Raw genomic sequence first — 22,368 nt, 5'->3', positions numbered from 1 at the left:
TTCTCCCACAAGGCTGACCTTGGGTAAGCTCAGGGACCTTGGGAACTCACTGAAACTACAAAGGAATCAGATTTATTCAAGAGACACTGATATACTGTTTTTGGGCCATGTCTCTATATCTATACGAACTAACGTTTAGGTGCTCATTTCATGAAGTCTACCAGTGATGGTTGAAGATTTCTGCAGCCTGGGTACCCACACCACCCGCTGTCTTCCCCACTTCTCTAAAGGATATAGGCTTAAGATTAAGGTCTCAAATGTGACTAAAAATGTCAGAATCCCTAGAATAGGGTTGGCGTGAATGATGGTTAAAACCTTTCTGGAAACATGGCAACCTCTTATTCTCAATAAATCAAGACCCTATGCTGACTGTGTGAAGATTGACTACCCAACTGACTGATGTTTCTGGGATTTGTAAGGGGGTGATATCGTCATCCTAAAGGTACATGATGGCTTGGAGACAGTGCAGGCTCACCAATGGTCAAAGACCCAGACACTGCAGATCTTGCTTCTTTCTTCTCCTAACCAGGGGCTTGCGACTACATGGCTTCTGTGAAACCTCAACCAATCACATGTCCTCCACACAGATTTCTCAGTCAGCAGGTTTTTTTGAACCAGGTTCCCTACTCCTAGCAAGTGCTGTCAATCTGTGCAGGTAGGTAATTTCTGTATCACATTAGGTCACGTTGGGGAAATCTTCATGCTGCATTTCAGACTTCGATGCAATCAATAGAAGGAGAAGAAACAACTCAAAGTACAGCTTCTGATTGTATGCGTGATCAATGCTAGTGTGCAGGACATCCTTGGTGTCCAGGATATCTACAAACTACTCGCTCAACAAGTCCTGAATTAATCCTTCCATAGTTGCTAGGGAGAGAAGCTAGAATTAACCAGAGGTCTATCATTTTCAAATCCTCCAATCATCTATGTGCCATTTCCTAACATCCCTTATTTTATCTCCTTCCTCCACTCTCTGGCTTCCTGGCATAATCTATCTACTTCTTCTCCCTTCCCCATCTCTGCTATTCTCAGGAAAATGCTTGTGAACCTTCTGTAACTTCAGGATAACTGAAGCCCTTTTTCTCTTCTCTTTACATGGCTCTTCATTTCTCCCCCACCATTTATCACCACTAACCCTCTTCCTCTACTCAGCATTTATACTGATCCTAACTAACAGAAAAGACCAATGAACAAAAATGACTGTTCAATTACCTGATCTCTGACTGTAGCCTGGGCCTTCTCCTCATTACTGAAATATGGCTAAGAGATGAGGCACACTTAATTCTTCACAAAACCATACCACATAGCTACCCATCCTTAAAAGAAAGCAACCTCCTAAGGAGACTGGTGGAGCAGTAGCAGTCGTCTTCGGGAACTCTTTGCCCACCACTAGCTTCTAAGAATTGTTATAATAAGAATGCAAATATTTACTTGAATGCTTCTCAGTTTCTTCAACATACTTAACATCTACAGATCAACAGAATGCCCTTAGTAACTTAGTCTTCCCAGATGCCTACCATGTGTCTCTGAGACCACCATCATTCACAATGATATCTGAATCATTTGCCCACCACCAGCTTCTAACAATTGTTATAATAAGAATGCAAATATTTACTTCACTGCCTGTCAGTTTCTTCATCATACTTAATATCTACAGATCAACAGAATGCCCTGAGTAACCTAGCCTTCCCAGATGCCTACATTGTGTCCCCTGCTGACACCACTGTCATTCACAATGATCTCTGTATCTTTGATGACCTTAAAACATTTGATTAGACAAACTAGACTGGACACAAACCAGATTCCTCCTTCTAGCCATAGAAGGAATGAACTTGCTTCATCACATCCCTCGTGAAACAATACTGGAAATCACTTTCTTCAGCTGATCACTGCCATGCCAGGTCTCTTCATTGTATCAGTAAATCAACCTTGTGTAACCACTGCAAGATTCAGTTGCTCAGTCTGTCAAATTCCTTTGTTTCAGCTTAAAAACCCTAAAAGTACATACAATCAAAACAAACGGTAGATACTTGATAAAAACACATAAGTTAGAGACAAATGAAGACTCTAAAACATCTTTATAAAACAAAAAGTACAAACTCGAATAAAGCATGAGTAAAACCACCTTTTAAATACAGTAGTGGTTATAACTAAGATGCTCCTTATATTTTCCTAATTGCTGAACCACTTCACACATAGTCAATAACAGCAAAGCAAATTGAGGGTGACCCTAATTGCTGTTAAAATAAACCAGTCTTGCATTGTCTGATATTAGCATTGCGTAAAATCGAATAAAAAATTGTTTGCGTTGATTGCCCTAAAAAGTGTAGAAGAGCACAAAATGAGCAGTGCTTTGGGCTGACACAGTATTGCACGAACAGTTCAGGTGGTTCAAAAATCATGTGTCTCGTAATTCTACTAAAAAGCAAAGTGTGCTAAGGCATAACCGGGTAAGATAAACCTACACTGCGAGTCGCTTATTGACACAAGATAAGGGGCCAGATGTATCAAACTATTTTGCATTTGCGATGGTACGAACAGCAAAATTCCACCGTTTGCGGATGCAAGATAGCCTGTCACAATTTATGAAAGGCATTTTCAGTGCAATTTTAAGGAATCGCTAAAATAGTGATTCCCTCAAATTGTGACTCAAAATTGTGAATCGCAAATTGCGATTCCCTAAATAGGAAATCGCTAATAGGAAATACCTATTTGCAATTACCTATGCACATGTATCATGCATTTCCTAAGTGCGAACTGAGCATTTAGGAAATGCAATTATCACCAACTCCAAGTTGGTGGTAACCATGTGCAATTTTTTTAAAATGCATTTTTAAAAGTGCCATGTAGCGCACACATGTCCATTGGTCAAGAGTATGCATTACATGTGCACAATTGTTTTTGAGGTTGTGCATCAAATGGGGCCTTAGGCCCCAAGCACCCTTGTATTTGCATTACCTAAGTCCTAAAAGGAATTCTCAAATTAGTGAATGCAAAACCATTCGCACCTATGGGCCTTCAGGCCCATAGGGAGGAATGGAGTTCCATTCCGTAATAGCGATTCCCTAATAGCGATTGAGAATTTTAAGAAGCTGCTATTAGGGATTCGCTATTTTCTCACATAACATTTTGCATTTCTCAAATAGCGATTTCTTAAAATTCACTCTTTAGGAAATGCAAAACAGTACTTTGATACATCTGGCCCAAGGTCCCAATATCACAGAATGGGATAGTTCTAAATGTTTCACAACAAATTACGTAGTTCGTACCATTATATTGCTGATGATAGAATAGTAGTCAAATGAACAAGGTTTTTACTCGCTCTTTAGAAGAAACACCCACAAGGTCTGAATTAGTAAAAATCTCACAAACACCCATATTTACAAATGCCTGTCTCACATACGAGAGCCATGGGATCTGAGCCATAATATCCAGTAGTAGACAATCCCTAAGGGCTGTTCTCGTGAAACCAACCTCAGGTGTACACTAGATCTTAAGCCAGAGCATCAAAGGGGCCATCCTCCAGAATGTTAATTCCCATCTCCGTTTAGCAGATATGTGTGGTGGTGCCCTGGGAGACACATGAAATCCTACTCAGAAAAAAAGCTTTTAATCCTTGGAAGGGTTTCAACACTGATATATACCCTACCTGCCCTAAAGAGCCCTACGGGTATACATTTGCTCTTATATCTATATTAATTCTTTCACTGGTTTATGACCTAATTTTGAAGCAAACCTAAAAACTGCTTCAATCGCTCTAGTCAGCTAAAAGCTCTCAGGCTCAGAAGGTGCCCCCAGCTCAAGGTGGAACTGAAGAGAATCCTTAAGTAATTGAAGTGTTTAACTTTATGGGCAGGGCCCCCTCAATCAAGCAAGATCTAGATTTAGCAGTTTTGGGTCTGCTAATGAATGATTTAAAAAAAATAGCTTTAAGATCTAAACTTTCTTGCTCGTCAGTGTTGGGGAAGCCCCACAATGCCACTGATGGAAGGAGGAGTGGAAGTGCTATGTGGCATTTTTTGAGGTCCTGCAGCGTTGGGGACCATTGAACATTGCTCTTGGTAAATGTTGGGGGAGGACTCCAAACCTCACAGTGGCGCCTCATGGGAAAGAGCAACGGATAAAATGAGTTTTATGATCCAGCAGCGCAGGGGACCAGTGAACATTTTTGCTGGTCAGTGTTGGGGACCATCCTAAGTCCTGTAGTGCTGCTCAGTGGAAGGAGGAGCATAAGTGCTAAAATGATCATTTTGCAGTCCCGCAGTACAGGAGACCGCTGGACTTTTTTGCTAGTCAGAGCTGGAAATTTCTGTACTTTGTTGCTGACCTATGTTGGGGAGGACTCCAAGCTCCACAGTGCCTCTTGGTGGAAGGAAAAGTGGGTGCACTCTAAAACACGTTTTGTGGTCCCGAAGTGCAGGAGACTGCTAGGCTCCTTTGTTGGTCAGCGTGGGAGACCACTGGACTTTGTTGCTGGTCCGTGTTGGGGGAGGACTCCAAGTCCCACAGGGCCGCCTGGTGGGAGGAGGAGCAGAGGCACTAAAAAGTGCATTTTGCGGTCTTGCAGTGCTGGAGACTGATGGACTATGTTGCTGGTCACTGTAAGGGGACGACTCCAAGCCCTACAGTGCCGTTCGAAGGGAGATGTAGAACTGCTATATGTTTGGCAATCCCGCAGCACAGAGACTGCTGAAGTTTGTAGCTGGTGAGTGTTGTGGAAGGACTCCAAGCCCCACAGTGCTGCTCATTAGAAGGGGGAGCAGAAGCGCTCTGAAGAAAATTTTGCAGTGCCGCAGTGTGGGAGACCACTAGACTAAGTTGCTGGTCAGTGTTGGGGAGGATTCCCAGTGCCACTCGGAAAGAGGATTGGAAGGGCTATAAATTAAATTTTGCAATTCCGCAGCACAGAAAACTGCTGGACTCCCCCCCTCAACGCCAGATCCCTGCCCACCGACCATTCTCAAACTTGCTGCACCGATAGTAAATCCAATCCTGAATGGACAGCCAAATGACTCCTTCGAGCAGGCACTGGTTCCTTCTAGTTGGAAACAAGCTCTCTTGCTCCCTTTCCTTAAGAAGCCTCCAGCAGACCTTGAAGTTCTCAGCAATTTTAGGTCTATTTCACTCCTTCCTACTGTTGCTAAGCTAATTGAGAAAAATATAAATAAGAAGTTATCTCAATTCTCGAGTCTAATCATATGCTTCATGACTCCCAATCAGGTCTTCCTGTGGGCTACGGCACGGACGGCCTTGCTTGAAGTCTCTAAATATATATTTTTTAAATTGGATTCTAGCACTCTGGTTTTGGTTATGCTTCTCAACCTCTCCTCGGCATTCCATATGGTTTCTCACGCTATTTTGCTTGAGGTACTGGAAAGCATTCATATTAAACAAGCCCTGCAATGATTGAAAACTCTTTATTAGTAAACACCCCCAAGCTATCCACCTCCCAAATTTGAGCTTTTACCTCTGTGGCTAAACCATTAGAATATGGACTCCCTCAGGGCTCAGCTCTCAGTCCCACTCTTTTTAATATATATCAGGAGCCTCTGGTAAAACTAGTTGAATCGTGGGAAGTGAGAGTTGTCTTGTCGCGTAGGTTCTCATTATGCTAATGAGACTACTGGATTTTGAGTAGCAGACTTGCCTGTGGGAGACTGAGTCTGACCCACTACAGGTGACACCTGTCGCTCCAATCCGGGTTTTGCTCCGGCTAACTAGCAGTGCCTCATCTCTACCCAAGGGCAGGGACAATTGGGCAGCCGAGCGCATGACATAACTGGTTTCTCAGGGAAGCCGTGGTCACTCAGGTCTCATCCGTTTCTCTCAGTCACATTAGTCTCATATATACAATGACAAACAGGGGCAGTATATGTTTCAATAATGACTTTAATGAAGTGACTACATCTTAGATAGCAAAGTACAGGCTGCAATAACCAGTACGATACAGCATGACAAGATTAAAATTGGGACAAGGAGAGTGAAGCATAGAAATAACACTACCATATTGTCACTAAGGTCAATAGACTAATTCCTACCTAGGCTATGATAGAGCACAGCGTGTTAAGCTCTAATTCTGCCCTTCAGGTTCCTCTGCGAAGACATCATCCCTCACACCTGAGCAAAGGCCTGAAGTCTGCATAAGCAGCTGTAGCGAGCATTTAGCAATCAGGATACAGTTGTGGTTCTCTGGCTGGAATCTCCCTCTAACGTGTAAGGCACAGGGAAGGGTTTTTATAATAAAACAGCTGATGTTCTGAGAAAATGTCCCTATGTAAGGATGTGTGTTTTCCATGAATGCCAGAGACAAAACTTTATACCACGTTTATCGGCAACCTATCTTACTGCAGCCTTGGAAGAAGCACAGAGTGAGCAAGAATGTCTTGTTTGAGAACAGAGTGCTGGACTAGGCATAAACAGCTAGCTAGAGAAAATAAAACAAGACCATAAAAGTGGCTACTGTAATAATAATAAAATGAAGCTGAATAAAATATATCTAGGATAACGTGCACAGCGGCAGGCGTAATGTGTTAAAATAATGTATATGAAGCTATAACTAAAATGGCTACACAACAGTCTCTTACACAAATGATACCCAGTTCCTCGTGGCCTTTCAGGAGAAGGCCCCATTACCATGGATTCTTTCAAACTCTGTCTTAAATCAGTGGTTGAGTGGCTGAATCCTAGCTGCTTAAAGCTTAACTCAGAGAAGATGGATATTCTTTTTTTGGCACTATGAGCTTCCCCAATCCTGGTTTCTGGTGATCATTAGAAATGGGTTACCCCCTACCTTCCTACACCAGTGGTAAGAAATCTCAGGGTGAAGTTTGACTCCGACCTTTGCTTTGAGTCCCAAATTAAAGCAGTATCTGCCACCTGCTTTTTCATTCTTAAATCCTTAAGAAGGATGTTGCACCTTATTCCCTTGGCGTTTCACAAGACACTTGTACATGCCTTGATCACTTCCAGTTTTGGATTACTCCAACAGTTTGTATCTGGGCTTTCCAGTTCCAAATTCCTAATCTGCTTTTCTAGAGGAGCATCTTCAAATTGTTCAGAACGCTGCTGCTTGACTAAGTCTCAAGATTTCCTCCCTCACCCCCAAACCCTGTCCACGCTGTCAGGCCATTTATGATATCTACACTGGCTTCCAGTGATAAAAAGGATCAATTTTAAGGCACTCATCTTTGCCTCAAGGGCCTACTACCACAAAGGCCCCCTTTTTCTGAGGTGCCGCTTCAAGCTTTATATCCAGGAGAGATCATTAAGTTCCAACAATCTCGATCTCTTCCAACTTCCGCACACTCACAAGTCCAGAAGAGGAGGAAGATCATTCGTTTTTTTGGCCTCGAAGTATCAGAGTGCACTTCCTCTTGATTTGAGAACTAGCTCATCCAAAACCTCTTTTAGAAAGAGCTTAAAAATGCTACTCTTTGACTCCTGTCATTTAGATTTTGCTCCTAGGCTTCCTTGTTGGCAAACTTTCCGCTAGTGCCGGGACGCCTCCTCAAAGGTAGCTGTTCTACAAATGTATTGCATTGTAAGACTCCTGGACTTCGTTGCTGGGTAGTGTTGGGGAAGGACTCCATGCTCCACAGTGCCGCTCTGTGGAGAAAATCAAAAGCACTGTAAAGTGAGTTTTTGTGATCCTGCAGTGCAAGACGCACTCAGGTGCTTGCCAGGTGAAGACAGCCAAGAGTGGATCTATGTGTGCCTGTCAGAGCCTGGATGAAACTGAGCTGGGCCACCCATCTCTGCTTTGCAACAAAGATGTGTATTGGGTTCTTTGTTGTATGCAAGCCTTGTTCCTGCCTTTGATCATGGGCAAAGGAAAGTGAGCTTGTTTAAATGTGGCCAACTAAATGCCTGCAACGCCACTTCATCAGTTACGAACTAACTTCGATTATGGGTGTGATAAGTAATGAGAATGCAATAGTAGGACAAAGGATCAATACCGTATCTAGGCAATCCGGACACTGCCAACTAAGTCTCAATATCTGGAGTGTGCTCAGACCCAATGAAGATAGTGGTGGGTGCCCATATATTGGATACATCTATCATGGCAGAGGTGGACCTATCAAACCCTTTGGAGCCCCCTACTGCACAGATACTAGTTTTTCCACTGTTGTAGGTACCCTGACAATGTCATGCTCCCTACCACAGACAAGGAAGAATGGCCATTCCTCAGCAACTCAGAAGGCCATAGAAAAACCCTGCAGGACTGCACTTTACTACTATAGAGACAATGAATGCTGGGAATGTGGATAAGGCTGACCTAAACACCCTGGACGTCAACCTGATGAATTTCATTACTAAATCGTTTGTGAGACTTCAGGAATTGCTTATGGATTTCTACAAGGAAATCATAGAGAAGATTAATGATGACCTATCTAGTCTACGACCACCTGGGCCAATTCAAGGAGCTGAAGTTGTGAGGAATACCTCTAATAACAATTATTTGGTTGAATATGACAATCAAAGTGTTTCTGCTGATCCTCCCTTGAGACACAGTGTCAAAAACTTAGTCACAGCAACAAGCCAGTAACAAATGATGCCCAGATTGTTAGCAGGAACTACACAAGGAGTACTTTTCATCTTCAGCTGGCTCCACATTGTATTCCATGTGTTATTGTGTTGGAAGAAGTCCCAGCCCTAACTAATGGCAACAGAAAAGCATGGCCTGATATAGGAGGCTGGCCTGGCTTATAGTGGGTACCAATTGTACTTACACCTTGTGCCAGGTCCAGTTATCCCTTATTAGTAGATAAGTAGTGTTCTGGCAGCTTAGGCTGATAGAGGTAGCTATAGCAGAGCAGCCAAGGCTGAACTAGGAGACATGCAAAGCTCCTACTATACCACTTATATCATATAGGTACTATATCATACGAAACACAATACTCAGAGTTACTAAAAATACAAGTACTTTATTTTAGTGACAATATGCCAAAGATATCTCAGAGGATATACTCCCTTGGGAGGTAAGTAAAATACACAAAATATACACAACAGACCAACTCAGGTAAGTAAAACAGTCAGGAAGTAGTACAAACACTGTAGAATACAATAGGATGAAATAGGCCTAGGGGGCAACACAAACCATATACTAAGAAAGTGGAATGCAAACCACGAATGGACCCCTAGGCTAGTGTAGTGTATAGAGGGTAGCTGGGAGTACAAGACCCTGGAAAGTAGGAGTAAAGTACTACTTCCCCAGAAACACACTAAAGTTGTGATCAAGGATTTTGCAAAGACCACAACAGACTGCAAAGCAATAATGAGAGATTCCTGGACCTGATGACCTGCAAAGGAAGGGGACCAAGTCCAAGAGTCGCGAAAGTGTCTGGGGGGGGTGGGGGGGCAGGAGCCCACTAAACCCCAGATGAAGGTGCAAAATCGCTGCCTCAGGATGGAAGAAGCTGAAGATTCTGCAACAACAAAAGGTGCTAGGAACTTCTCCTTCATGCAGAAGGTGTACCATGGAGTGCTGGAGGATGCAGAGTTGTTTCCTTGGCAAAATACTGCAACAAGCCTTGCTAGCTGCAAGAGTTGCGGTTAGAGAAAAAGGGTGCTGCCCGGGCCCAGAAAGGACCAATGTGGGAGAGGAGACTGAGGGGGTCCTCAGCAACATAGAGAGCCCATGCACAAGCAGGAAGAACCTGCAGAAGTCCTTGAACACGGGTTCAAGAAGTCTAAACACGGCTGTCATCTCAACACTGCAAAAGGAGGTCCCATGACACCGGAGATCAACTCAGGGAGCTGAGCATCGCAGGACAGAGTGCTGGGGACCTAGGCTCGGCTGTGCATACAGGATTTTGTGGACATGTGCACAGAAGCCCTTGTAGCTGCAGTTCACGCGGTGCACAGGATTACTGTCTGGAGAGGGGAGACAAGGACTTACCTCCTCCAAATTGGGACAGTTGGACCACGGGACAGTCTGGGTCACTTGGGTCTGCCACCTGTGTTCCAGGGGCCACGCTCGTCAGGATGAGAGGGGTCCCAGAGTACCAGTGAAGCTGAAGTTTGGTGCCTGCTGGAGCAGGGGGAAGATTCTGTCGACCCACGGGAGATATCTTTGTGGCTTCCAGTGCAGGGTGAAAGCAGGCAGCCCCCAAAGCATGCACCACCAGGAAACAGGCGGTACAATGTCGCTGGTAGTCTTCTTGCTACTTTGTTGCAGTTTTGCAGGCCTCCTGGAGCAGTCAGCGGTCAATTCTTGGCAGGAGTGGAAGACAGAGGTACAGAGGAACTCTGGTGAATTCTTGCAAGTCGTTATCTGAGGAAAGGCCCAATGGAGAGACCCTAAATAGCCCTCGGAGGAGGATTGGCCACCTAGTCAGGAATGCACCTATCAGGAGGGATCTCTGATGTCACCTGCTGGCGCTGGCCACTCAGAGGCCTCCAGCGTGCCCCCACACTTCTGGAAACAAGATGGCAGAGGTTTGGGACACACTGTAGGAGCTCTGGGCACCACCCCTGGAGTGGTAATGGGCAGGGGAGTGGTCACTCCCCTTTTCTTTGTCCAGGTTTGCACCAGAACAGGGACTGGGGGGGTTCCCTAAACCAGTGTAGACTGGCTTATGCAAGGAGGGCACCATCTGTGCTCTTCAAAGCATTTCCAGAGGCTGGGAGAGGCTACCCCTCCCCAGCCTTTAACAACTATTTCCAAAGGGAGAGGGTGTAACACCCTCTCTCAGAGGAAATTCTTTGTTCTGCCTTCCTGGGAATGGGCTGCCCAGACCCCAGGAGAGCAGAACCCTGTCTGTGGGGTGGCATCAGCGGTAGCTGCAGAGAAAACCCCAGAGAGCTGGTGTGGCAGTACCCGGGGTCCATAGTGGTGCCCCGGGGTTGCATGGAATTGGCTCCCCAATACCAGATTTGGAATGGGGGACAATTCCATGATCTTAGACATGTTACATGGAGTTACCATTGTGAAGCTACATATAGGTATTGACCTATATGTAGTGCATGGGTGTAATGGTGTCCCCGCACTCACAGTGTCCGGGGAAATGGCCCTGAACTATGTGGGGACACCTTTGCTAGTGCAAAGGAGCCCTCACACTTAGTAACTTTGCACCTAAACTTCAGCAAGTGAAGGTTAGACATATAGGTGACTTATAAGTTACTTAAGTGCAGTGCAAATGGCTGTGAAATAACGTGTGCGTTATTTCACTCAGGCTGCAGTGGCAGACCTGTATAAAGGTTTGTCTGAGCTCCCTATGGGTGGCAAAAGAAATGCTGCAGCCCATAGGGATCTCCTGGAACCCCAATACCCCTGGGTATTTAGGTACCATATACCAGGGAATTATAAGGGTGTTCCAATGTGCCAATTGAAATTGATAAAAGTGGTCACTAGCCTCTAGTGACAAATTTAAAGGCAGAGACAGCATAAGCCCTGAGGTTCTGGTTTGCAGAGCCTTGGTGACACAGTCACTATACAAGTACACACGTTCAGGCCACAAACTATGAGCACTGGGTCCTGTCTAGGAGGATCCCAGTGAGACAGGCAAAAACAAACTGACATACATGTAAAAATGGGGGTAACATGCCAGGCAAGATGGTACTTTCCTACACCTGACTTAAAATATTAGGTGATTCACTGGCTGCAAATTAAGGGTCTGATTTAGATCTTGACGATGTTACCGCCAAACCGTGACAGACCCAAACAAAACGCCAAGTCAACAGTGTTCCGCCCACCGTATTTAGATGTTACAGCTCTGCAAGGGGTAGACTGGTGACAGATTTCTGACGGAGGGTGACGGTGGCGGGACCCACTGGACTTCGTACAATGGCAGGGGCTACTGAATAGAGGTAAGTGACACACACATGTACACACACACACACACACACACACACACACACACACACACTGTCCCTTAGCCATTGGTGTCCCCCTGCACTACACACTTCACAACACCACATACACACTATTATCCATTACAATTCCAACACAACTCATACATGCCAAAAACATACATTGACATACATCCATTACACAACACACACACACCATTGACACTGCACCCACACATGACACAACGACAACAACCAATACAACTGTACACCGATTTACACAAACACACACAAGCACAACTACAAACATCATGACAACGTCCGCCACACAACACCACCCACTTGAATGTATCATACAGCAAGTCAACATACACAACATCGATCTCACATGCAAGTGACCACATGCAGACATAACCACACCACTTGCTCCATCTCCCTCCATCTCAACCTGCCAATACACAGACACAATCACACACAGACATACATGTACTGACTCACCTACACAATAGATGGCACAAACCTACCAGTACAGATACCCTTGCAATGCATGCACACTGATGCAGTTGACAAGTGTGAATGTATTGTCATTGTGGTGATGGAAGTCAATTGGTAATGCATACTGACACCACAATGACGTGTATATGTGTACGATATGCCTGTTGTGTGTGTCTCTAGCCATGTGTGACATAAATAACTCCTCGATATAGGCATGTCACAGTGATTAATTTTGTTTTACTGTGACATGTATATGCCTGTAGTGGTCCCGACACCCCGTGCAGTTCCCACCAAATGTACACAGCAAATGCCTACCTTCGAGTCCAGCAGCTGGGGTCGTGTTTTCTCCCTGGGTCTGTGGCAGCAGCAACAGCAGGTGTTGTTCAGTCAAAAACAGAAGTGGAATCTGGGAAAAAGGTGAGTTTTCACCCCTTTAATCCCCAATCTACCAACTTGGAAGTGAAGGTTGTACGGCCACCTTTTGCTTGATGGTAAGGCACATCCAAATGTGCACGGCAGAAAGGGTGGCTCGGATACCGCCGGCATCCACTTTTTCCTCACCTGCCATTGACGCAGGTGGTGGGTCTTGGCGGAGGCAGCAGCTCGAATGTGGGCTTATGGCTATGGGACTGTCCACATCTAAATACGTTGGGCAGACTGTCAAGGCGGTAGACAGTTTTTCAGTCACAAATTCGACGGTGGGACTATTAAGGCCAACATCTAAATCAGGCCCTATGTCTGGCTTAAGTGGTGATTTATTTGAAGGAATTCCTCTAGTGAAGAGAGTGGAATTGGTAGACTATGGTCCAAAATTAACAAAGGGGAACTAGATAAATGTTAAAAGTCCTTTAGTGGTAAGAAACCTTTTGCAAAGCTCAGCTTATTGGGTGAATTCCCCTGGTACATTCATGCCAATCCATTAGCCTACTACTATAGGTTGATACCTTCACAACAATATTCAATTTAATCTCACCACCCTTAAAGGCCTTTTTCAGATCATGGAAGAAACTGCACCATATTGCTGTTCATTCATACATAATCAGCCACATATTGAAAGTTGTATACACACAGAAAATCAAAAATGCAGCTACCTTTCAGTTTATGCATATATTTAAATGATCACATGCATCAGCTCTAGAGGCTCGCAGTTAGCTATCTATGGCCACCTGTAGCTCTTTCAAGACTCCCTTCATTCTGTTTCAGTCCATTCACATTGTTTGGACTACCTTCATCAACCTAAAAGTATGGCCATACTCACAAAATATAATGCCCTGATCCTGCTGGCTAGAGTCCTGACCATCCCTCCTTTTGGAAAAATATACTGATAGTACTGTTTCTGTGTACAAAGGCCAGCTCTGAAATTCTGTTTGGAAGATGAAAGATGATCTGATACTTTGAATTTATAAGGACCACTGAGACTTTACAGTTCCTACAAAGGTGATAATGCACAGGTCACATTAGAGGATGATGGTACTTAGCCACAGGTTTGACTCCATCTATGTGTTTGTTGACACATGATTGGACCTCTCCTCTGAACCTCCCACATGGCACCTAATACTTTTGAGGCAAGAACCCCACAACCCACCAATCAGGTACAACCACTAAGAAGACGATAAAGGCCTGAAACTGCAACTCCCTCTCTCTTTAAATTCTCCGCTTCACTTCATGCTTAAGCGCAACAAGTGTGCTGTGAAATTATCAGAGCGCGTTTCCGACCCTCACATGCAATACCCACTATTTCTCATGTAGACTACACAATATCAACCATGCACAACAAAAAAGGTTACTTTTTAGTTGATGACCCAGAAGTTCTTTAGGTCCTTATATGGGGATGAAGCACAATACATTTCCTGCAATACAAAATAGTACAGTCCTGGAGAAGCGCTTCTTACTCTTGTTGTTCAACTTTTCCTGGATTCTGAAACCAAGAGTCACAGTTCAGACCAGTATCGACTTTCAGGTTGTTTTGTTGATTCCAGGTCAGACTGCCCTCTCCAGCTTTTCCTGTTAACTTGGAGCCCAGTAGGAACATAGGGAGTAGGAGATAATTGTATTTTACTAGAGCAGGTGTAAACCTATTCTGAAAAAAAGAAATGCGTTGGCATCTTTTTCTCAACCCACCACGTACAACTAGTTTCAGGAATGGGACTTAGGAAGCATTATGCACAGGCTAGCATGCCCATCATGAAGTAGGACATCTTGGTGAAGGAGGGGCAACATCTTGTGCAGTGTGTACCTGGGCTTAAATGCACCTCAACATTCACCCAACATCAGTAAACCAAACACATACTTAGTTTCCACACATGACCAAGGTAAGAGGCCAAAGTATGAGGCAATGGACAGGCAACAGATAATCTCTTGTTGCATGACAATGCATTGCCTCGGTTGACTTGCCAATAGCCATTCTCACTCAGAATTTAAATTTGTTTGTCCCCTCTAAACACAAACACCAGAGGACTTGGAATATTGAAGAGATAGCCTGGAAGACTGACAAAGTGGCATTGTACAGCATTCAAAAGCCAACGCACAGTACTTTTGATCCCATTAATTTTGTTAAACATTTTATTATTGGGAATTTGGGGAAATAATCACCTCCTCTGCACACGTCTATGACCCTTTTCATTTTCAGTCAATTTTTCATCAGTTTGCTAAAGCCTAACAAAACATGTAGACATAACAGCAACTTCTTGTGATGATTATTCAGAGAATTTCAAATATTTATTCCTGAGACTCAACTTTAACACACCTATATAGCTATACTTGCAGTCTGCATACTGGCTGTATGAAATCAGTGCCATACTATTAGTTAAAAAGAAAAAAATGTTTAGCAAGAAGATAATCAATACCTACAAGTTTAGAACACAACTGAACCTACCATTAATTAGGTATATAAATGCAATGTGCAGAGGCTGCATTTTAAGAATCACATATTTGAAAACAAATTATGCAGGCTATGGTCCTAATCCAATGTTCCTGATGATTCTTTTTAAAGTAATATGACTGGAATGACAATGTCATTACCAACATTACAGTCATTTAGTTTAGTCAATATTCTTTGCCAAACATTGTTATGAAGCCATCTGATAAAGTAATTGGTCACTCCTCCTTTTACAAATCATTGTTTTCATTTATTTTAGTCTGACTCATTTAATTGAAATAAAACAGAATTACAAATTAAAAAATGTTACATGAAACACAGGGCAGAGAAAGAGGTCTTCTCATTTGATAAGCCTTTATCTAGCTCTGGTGCATTCTTATGATTTTGGGAGTCAGAGCAAACACATAACTTTAGAAAAAGAAACAACTTCACTTAGTCTTTCTTTTTTTAAAAACTTTTATTACATTGGCATTTTGTCTGAAATTCAAGCAGGTGTAACATAACGCTTATTATACTGTACAGCATGTTATACAACAGTTGTATTCATGATACCCATACATTGCATAGTCAACTCATACTTTCACCGTGGCTTGTTAGTACCTTTTAATCGTTAAAGTTATCACCTCATTGTTGATGTGGTTATCGTAGCAAGGTGTTCAATGTTTCCCAGTAGCCCTCGTTGGTAATGGGGAGTAGTGGGCAGGAATGTTCGTATCTCTGAAATCTATTGGTTGGTACCTGCAAAGAGCATTTATGTGTATTCTAGAGATTTCCCAGCCCAGTCGAGGTCTGTGGTGCGCATCAAGCGAGATATCCAGGAATGAAGCCAAGAATATGACAGAACTAGATAAAACAAAACAATCTGCCCATGGTCCCTACACGTGCATACTCAGAATGTACGGCAGCACTAAATCTAAACATCAACGTTCAAAGACTGTCCCGTGCTCACTGCATGGGCTGGCCGTGCAGGGGGGGCAGATCCACCTACCCATATTTCCCATCTCTGGGTCTCTTGGGGACAGCACAGATCTACTCTCCTTGCATTCCCTCCTATAAACTCAACATTGAGCTTTCGGTATCACTCTCGCGGTCGGATTCCAGTCCCATGGCACCCAGCTGTCCATCACCTCTGACCACAGTGGAGCCAGTGGCTTACGCCTCAGCCCTCTGCTCTCCTCTCTCTTCAAGGCACTCATCTCTGCTCTTTCCCACCTTGTGACATCCTGTAGCCAAATCTGAAGGTTAGGCCCTACTGCGTTTTTCCATGTCATGGATATTCGGCGCTTGGCGAACACCAGAGCCATATCCACAAATCTATTACCCACTTTCTTGGGGTGTGGTCAGTTGAAGAGCCCTAGGAGGCATACTTCCATTGTGGGCACTAGTTGTCTATGTAATGTAATGTTAATTTTATGAATAACCTCCCTCCAAATTTATTGCAGTTGTGGACATTCCCATGTCATGTACCCAAATCCACGTCTAATAAGCTGCACCGCGGGCATCCCATTCCAGCCCCCTTGTATATGAGCGTCAGTCACCATGGTGTTAAGTAGATCCTATGAGTGTAATTGTATTGTATATATTTAAGTCGGGTGTTTTTGGATACCAAAGGAGCATACGCAAGAATTCTATCCCACTCGCCATCCGAGAGGCATCTGCCCAGGTCCGTCTCCCACTTAGTCCACAGAGCACCCATCGGGTTCTGTACTGAAGCTACTAACGACCTGTACAACCAAGAGACCAGATGTGAGCCCCCCCCAATGGAGAGCATGGTCTGTAATATCCTGTTCGTGGGAGGTTCATCCTCTACCCCTTTCCAAAGGGCTCGGACAGTTCCTCTCATCGCCTCGTGTGTCAAGAACTGTCCACGAGGCAGGCCCCTCTGTTCCACAAGGTCATCAAGTGGTATCAGTGATCCCTGGCTGTACAGTGCACCCAATGTGTTCAAGTCTGCGGCTGTCCAGCAGCGTAATTGACGCTGTGTAAAGCTAAAGAGGGGGTCTCTACAAGGCATTCCCACTAGTGGGATAGCTGGTGCGTAAGGCACTACTGTGTGTGAGTGTGTGTTCTTCTCAGGGCTCTCCGCCAGTTGGCAAGGGCCGTCTTCAGCAACACTCCCTTCTGAATGCTAGGCACGGAAGGTAAGAGTAATCCTGTCACTAGCCCAGTACTGCTGGGGACTCCTCCGTCTACTGTCAGCTCCTCCAGTCCCACTCCACTGAGCCACTGCGCCAGCCACTGTAACTGAGCCGCTAGGAAGTAAAACTCGAAGTCAGGAACTCCAAGTCCCCCGGCCTCTCGGGGCAGTCTCAAAGTGGTCAGCGCCACTCGTTGTCTCCCACCATCCTATATTAGTTCTCTAGCTTCACTTAGTCTTGCTGAGCCTATGACCTTTATCATTAATCACTTTTTCTGAAAACCTTAAAGGGGCAGGAACATTTGTGGAGTAAGAGACACCTCGATAATGGGCCTCCCAAGTTGCTGTCACTTGGCTCTTGGCTTAATGGAGTGGTATTCTGTACTGTTACAAATGGGGCCTTCAGTTGGCAGTTAGTTTACACCCTGTCCAAGTAGGAACCCTCACAATGGTCAGGGTAAGGGAGACACACAGCTCAGATAACCCCTTCTCACCCTGTTGGTAGCTTGGCACAAGCAGTCAGGCTCATCTCAGAGGCAATATGTAACAACACACACAGTAACACAGTGAAAACACCACAAAAGGACTCCACACCAGTTTAGAAAAATAGCCAATATTTATCTAAATCAAACAGGACCCAAACAACAGATATCCAACATACACATGCAAAGATATGAATTTTTAAAGTGAAAAGAGTCTTAATCCATAGAAATCAATGGATGTGTTGTTTTAGCACAAAGTACCTGGTGTGCGTCAAAAATAAAGCTGCATGGACGAGTGTGCGTCAGAAAAGCAAGCAATGTGTCAATTCTTTCCTCACAGGCAAGGGATGCATCTATTTCAGGACATGCAGCCTCAAGTCTGTGTGGTGATGTGGAAGATTTTAACGCCCAGGGTCGATGCGTGTAAAATTCCTATGTGCTGTGGGAAGGGTCTGCATTGGGAACAGATGCAGTGTTGATTCTTCAGCCCTGAGGCAGGCACTGCGTAAAATTTTCAGCCGCGGGACAGGCGCTGCGTTGATTTTTCTGACGTGCACACAGCGGTGCATAGATTTTCCCTCCCAGGTTACCAGATTCCACTTCTAAGGGCCCAGGGACTGGATTTGGCACCACTTATCAAGTCAGGACTCTCAGCAGAAGGGCCCTGGCACTGGCACTGGCAGATGATGTCTTTGATGTCCCTGAGACTTAAGAACAGGGGGAAAGCTCAGTACAAGCCCATGGAGAAACTTAACAAACAGGATCTCAGAAAGCAAAGTCCAGTCCTTTACCTCTTCAGGTAGAACCAGCAGCAGTAGGCCAGCACAGCAAAGCAATAGGCAGAGTGGCAGGTCCTCCTCAAGCATCAAGCTCTTCTCCTTGGTAGAGGTTCCTCTTGATCCAGAAGAAATCTAAAAGTCTGAGGTTTTGGGTCCATTACCTATACTAATTTCTGCCTTTCAAGGAGGAAACCTTCAAAAGAAAGTCTTTGTAGTTCACAAGGTCCTGCCTTGCCCAGGCCTGGCCCCAGACACAACCCAGGGGGTTGGAGACTGCATTGTGGGAGGACAGGCACAGCCCTTTCAGGTGCAAGTGTCAGCCCCCCCTCCCCACTTTATCCCAAGAAGACTCATCAAGATATACAGGACACACCTCAGCTCCCTTTGTGTTACTGTCTAGAGGGAATTCACAAACAGCTCAACTGTCGATCTGACCCAGACGTGGATTCCACAGGAAGGCAGAGGCATAGAATGGTTAAGCAAGAAAATGCTCATTGTCTAAAAGTGGCATTTTCAAACAGACAATGTGAACACCAACTCTACCAAAATATATATTTTTAAAGTGTGAGTTCAGAGACCCCATACTCCACATCTCGATCTGCTCCCAATGGTTAACTGCACTTAAAAGATATTTAAATGCAGCCCACATGTTAACTTATGGGAGAGATAGGCCTTTCAATAGTAAAAAACGAATATGGCAGTATTTCACTATCAGGACATGTAAACACATCAGTACATGTCCTACCTTTAAAATACCCACCACCCTGCCCATGGGGCTTCTAGGGCCTACCTTTGGGGTGACGTCCATGTAGTAAAAGGGAAGGTTTGGGCCTGGCAAGTGGGTATACTTGCCAGGTTGAATTAGCAGTGCAAAACTGCGCACACACACACACACACACACACACACACACACACTGCAGTGGCAGGTCTGAGACATGTGTACAGGGCTACTCATGTGGGTGGCACAATCAGTGCTGCAGGCCCACTAGTAGCATTTGATTTATAGGCCCTGGGCTCACATGGTGCACTTTACTAAGGACTTACCAGTAAATCAAATGTGCCAATCAGGGAAACTCAATTACCAATATCTTTTAGACAGAAAGCACTTGCGCTTTAGCACTAGTTAGTAGTGATAAAGTTCCCAGAGTCCTAAAGCCAACAACAACAGGTCAGAAAAAAATAGGAGGAAGGATGCAAACAATTTGGGGATGACCCTGCAAAAAGGGCCAGTTCCAACATGTACCATGCCTGACAATCTTATTTGGAACTTTGAAACATTCAAACATACTCTTTAATAGCCATTAGGGCCTTTTAGACCTCTGAGTTATGGTTGTTCGGGTGCAAATTGTCTTTAAGCCAGTTTTAGCACTAGCGTATTTAAGGAAATAAGTGCCAATAGTATTTAGTCCTTGGCTGTAGATCTATCCGGTGGTAGGTGCTTGTTGAAATCTGAGTAAAGCATAATACTACATAACTTTGTCTGTTTAGAGAGCACTTGGATAAATAGTCAAGTTTATTTACTATAGCTATGGCCATTGGCCAAACTGTGTATGCGGTCTGCTTTTTATTTAGCAGCCAGGTAAATAATGAGTTGTATTTTGCTATTTGAACAGCCTCTGACCAAATCATACGTAATGGCCACTAATCAACAGATAGAAATACAGTGATGTTTGTATTTTATTTGTATTGCAGCCATCCAAATAGTATATAATGTCTGTTATTTACTGGGCAGCTGGGTTAATAGTGGTTTCTTTGTCAGTTGCACGGCTGTTGACCAAATAGTACATTACTTCTGCTATTTAGACAGTGGCTAGATAAATAATGAAGTATGTATTAATATTTCCAGCATTTGTACAATAGAAACCTAGCTGAAAAGCAGAGCATTGTACATGGTCATGGGAAAGCATGCAGTCAATAGGATAGGAGATTTTAAGAGGTATGTCTTCAACTCTTCACTAAACTGTAGCCAGGGCCGGTGATGGGTACGGGCAGTGTGGACATCTTGGGGCCAGGCACCTGGACACCACAGCAGTCTACAAAGACACACCTGCCCTCTAGTGCCCCCTGCCTTTCCATCTGAATGAAATGTTTCTTGTTGCAATTGGGCCCATGGAGGGGGCTTCTGTGGTGAGGCACACTCACAGGAAAGGGGCCCCATCCTACAGTCCCAGTTTGAAGGAGACACATTCTGCAGGTTTGTCCTGCAATTAGGCTTCCTGTCCACAGACCGGCATCGTAATATGCCTGTTGCCCAAGAGTTTACCTCCCCTCAGTATTAACCCATAAGCAACTCTCACACCTTCAGCCTTTTATGAGCTATAAGAGGTGCTTGTAGGTGGCTGAGAGGAAGGGACTGCAGGACAGGAGGGATCGGTACAAAGCAGCTTCAGGAGCAGGGGCATCTATTGAGATGCTAACAGCCCTAAATATGTCACGCTGTATGAAAATTAAAGGGGCCCGCACAATCCCATGGGCATCAATTCACCAAAATACCAGTGGTAGCAAAAGCTGCATTACATGTCACTGGACATTTACTTTGACGTATACACACATTCACACATAATCTCTGTCACATACACACACTTTAACCCGCAAGCATGCACACAAGTTATATTTTAAAACATTTTGGGCCTGATTTATGAAAAGTTAGTGCTGCCTTTACGTCATTTTTTGATGCAAAAGCGGCCCCATGAACTTACTGCAGCTGCCAGGGAGGGTCATATTCCAGCTGATTGTTCTCCATTTTTATTGCACTAATAGTGAATATTAGTTTGTTTTTTATTATTCACTACTAGTGTAATACAAAATTACAGAAAACAAGGAATATGCCTGCCCAGCATCTCTAAGGACGAGCTTCTGTGTGTTTCTGGCATTGATTTTGCCACCTCTGAGGCCAGGGGTCACAAAGGCAATGCTAGGGGTTGCAAGAGACAAGCCAGGGGTTGCATCTGCGACCCATGGCTGCCCCTAACTGACATCTATGTACATTCCTTTTCTGCCAGGGGCCCCAAATATCCTAGGACCCTCACTGATTGTAGCAGCATTGGGGTAGTCCTTGTGGATACAGAATGTTGTTCCAGATGTTGTGTGCATAGATGGAAAAAGCTTACTGCCTTGTTTTTTTCTTTTTTATACTTTTTAGTCTCCAGTCTGATGGTGGCCTGGTGTGCTGAGAGCCACTACATTCAAGATAAGCCAGGATACTCATTATGATGGCTTTGTAAATGATGCACCTGATTTTGAAGATGATGCAGGCTGACAAGAGGAGCAAATGAATACCCATTAGAATGGGGGTGATGTGATCATATTTCCTCTGATCCTGGATGAGAGGCACTGCAGTTCTTAGGATGCCCTTATGAGGTGTCAGTAGGGAGTCTGATGTTTCTTTACTACTTGAATAGCCACTAGCCAAATCCTGCATGATGTCTGCTATTTATTCAACGACAGGGTTAATAGTGAAGTTTCTTTGTTATTTGTACAGCTGGCTTCCAATTAGTATATAATGGTAACTAGTTATCTAGCAGCCAGGTAAATAGTGAGGTTTCTTTGCTTTTTGCAAGGTAGCCAGAAAAAATGTGTGACTAATTCTACTATTTAGCCAGCAGGTAGGTAAAGGGTGACGTTTCTTGGTTATTTGCATGGTAGCTGGACAAATAGTTCATAATGTTTGCTATTTAGCCATTGGCTGGGTAAATGGTGAAGTTTCTTTGCCATTTGCAAAGCAGCTGGCCAAACAGTGCAAAGTCGCTACTATTTAGCCAGTGGACAGTTAAAAAATGTTTTAGTTAGGTGTAAATGTTAGTTAAA

General features: G+C 44.3%; 1 long non-coding RNA gene across 1 annotated transcript in view; it reads right to left on the bottom strand.

The window, feature by feature from the left end:
- LOC138283250 (uncharacterized) overlaps positions 1-22,368 on the bottom strand; it is a 233,505-nt gene that overhangs the window by 25,309 nt on the left and 185,828 nt on the right. The gene's annotated exons all lie outside the window — the stretch shown is intronic.

This window comes from Pleurodeles waltl, chromosome 3_1, assembly GCF_031143425.1.
Source record: "Pleurodeles waltl isolate 20211129_DDA chromosome 3_1, aPleWal1.hap1.20221129, whole genome shotgun sequence".
NCBI classification, from domain to species: Eukaryota; Metazoa; Chordata; class Amphibia; order Caudata; family Salamandridae; genus Pleurodeles; species Pleurodeles waltl.
The sequence above is the reverse complement of the archived record's forward strand: the minus strand, read 5'-3'. Positions and strand labels throughout refer to the sequence as shown.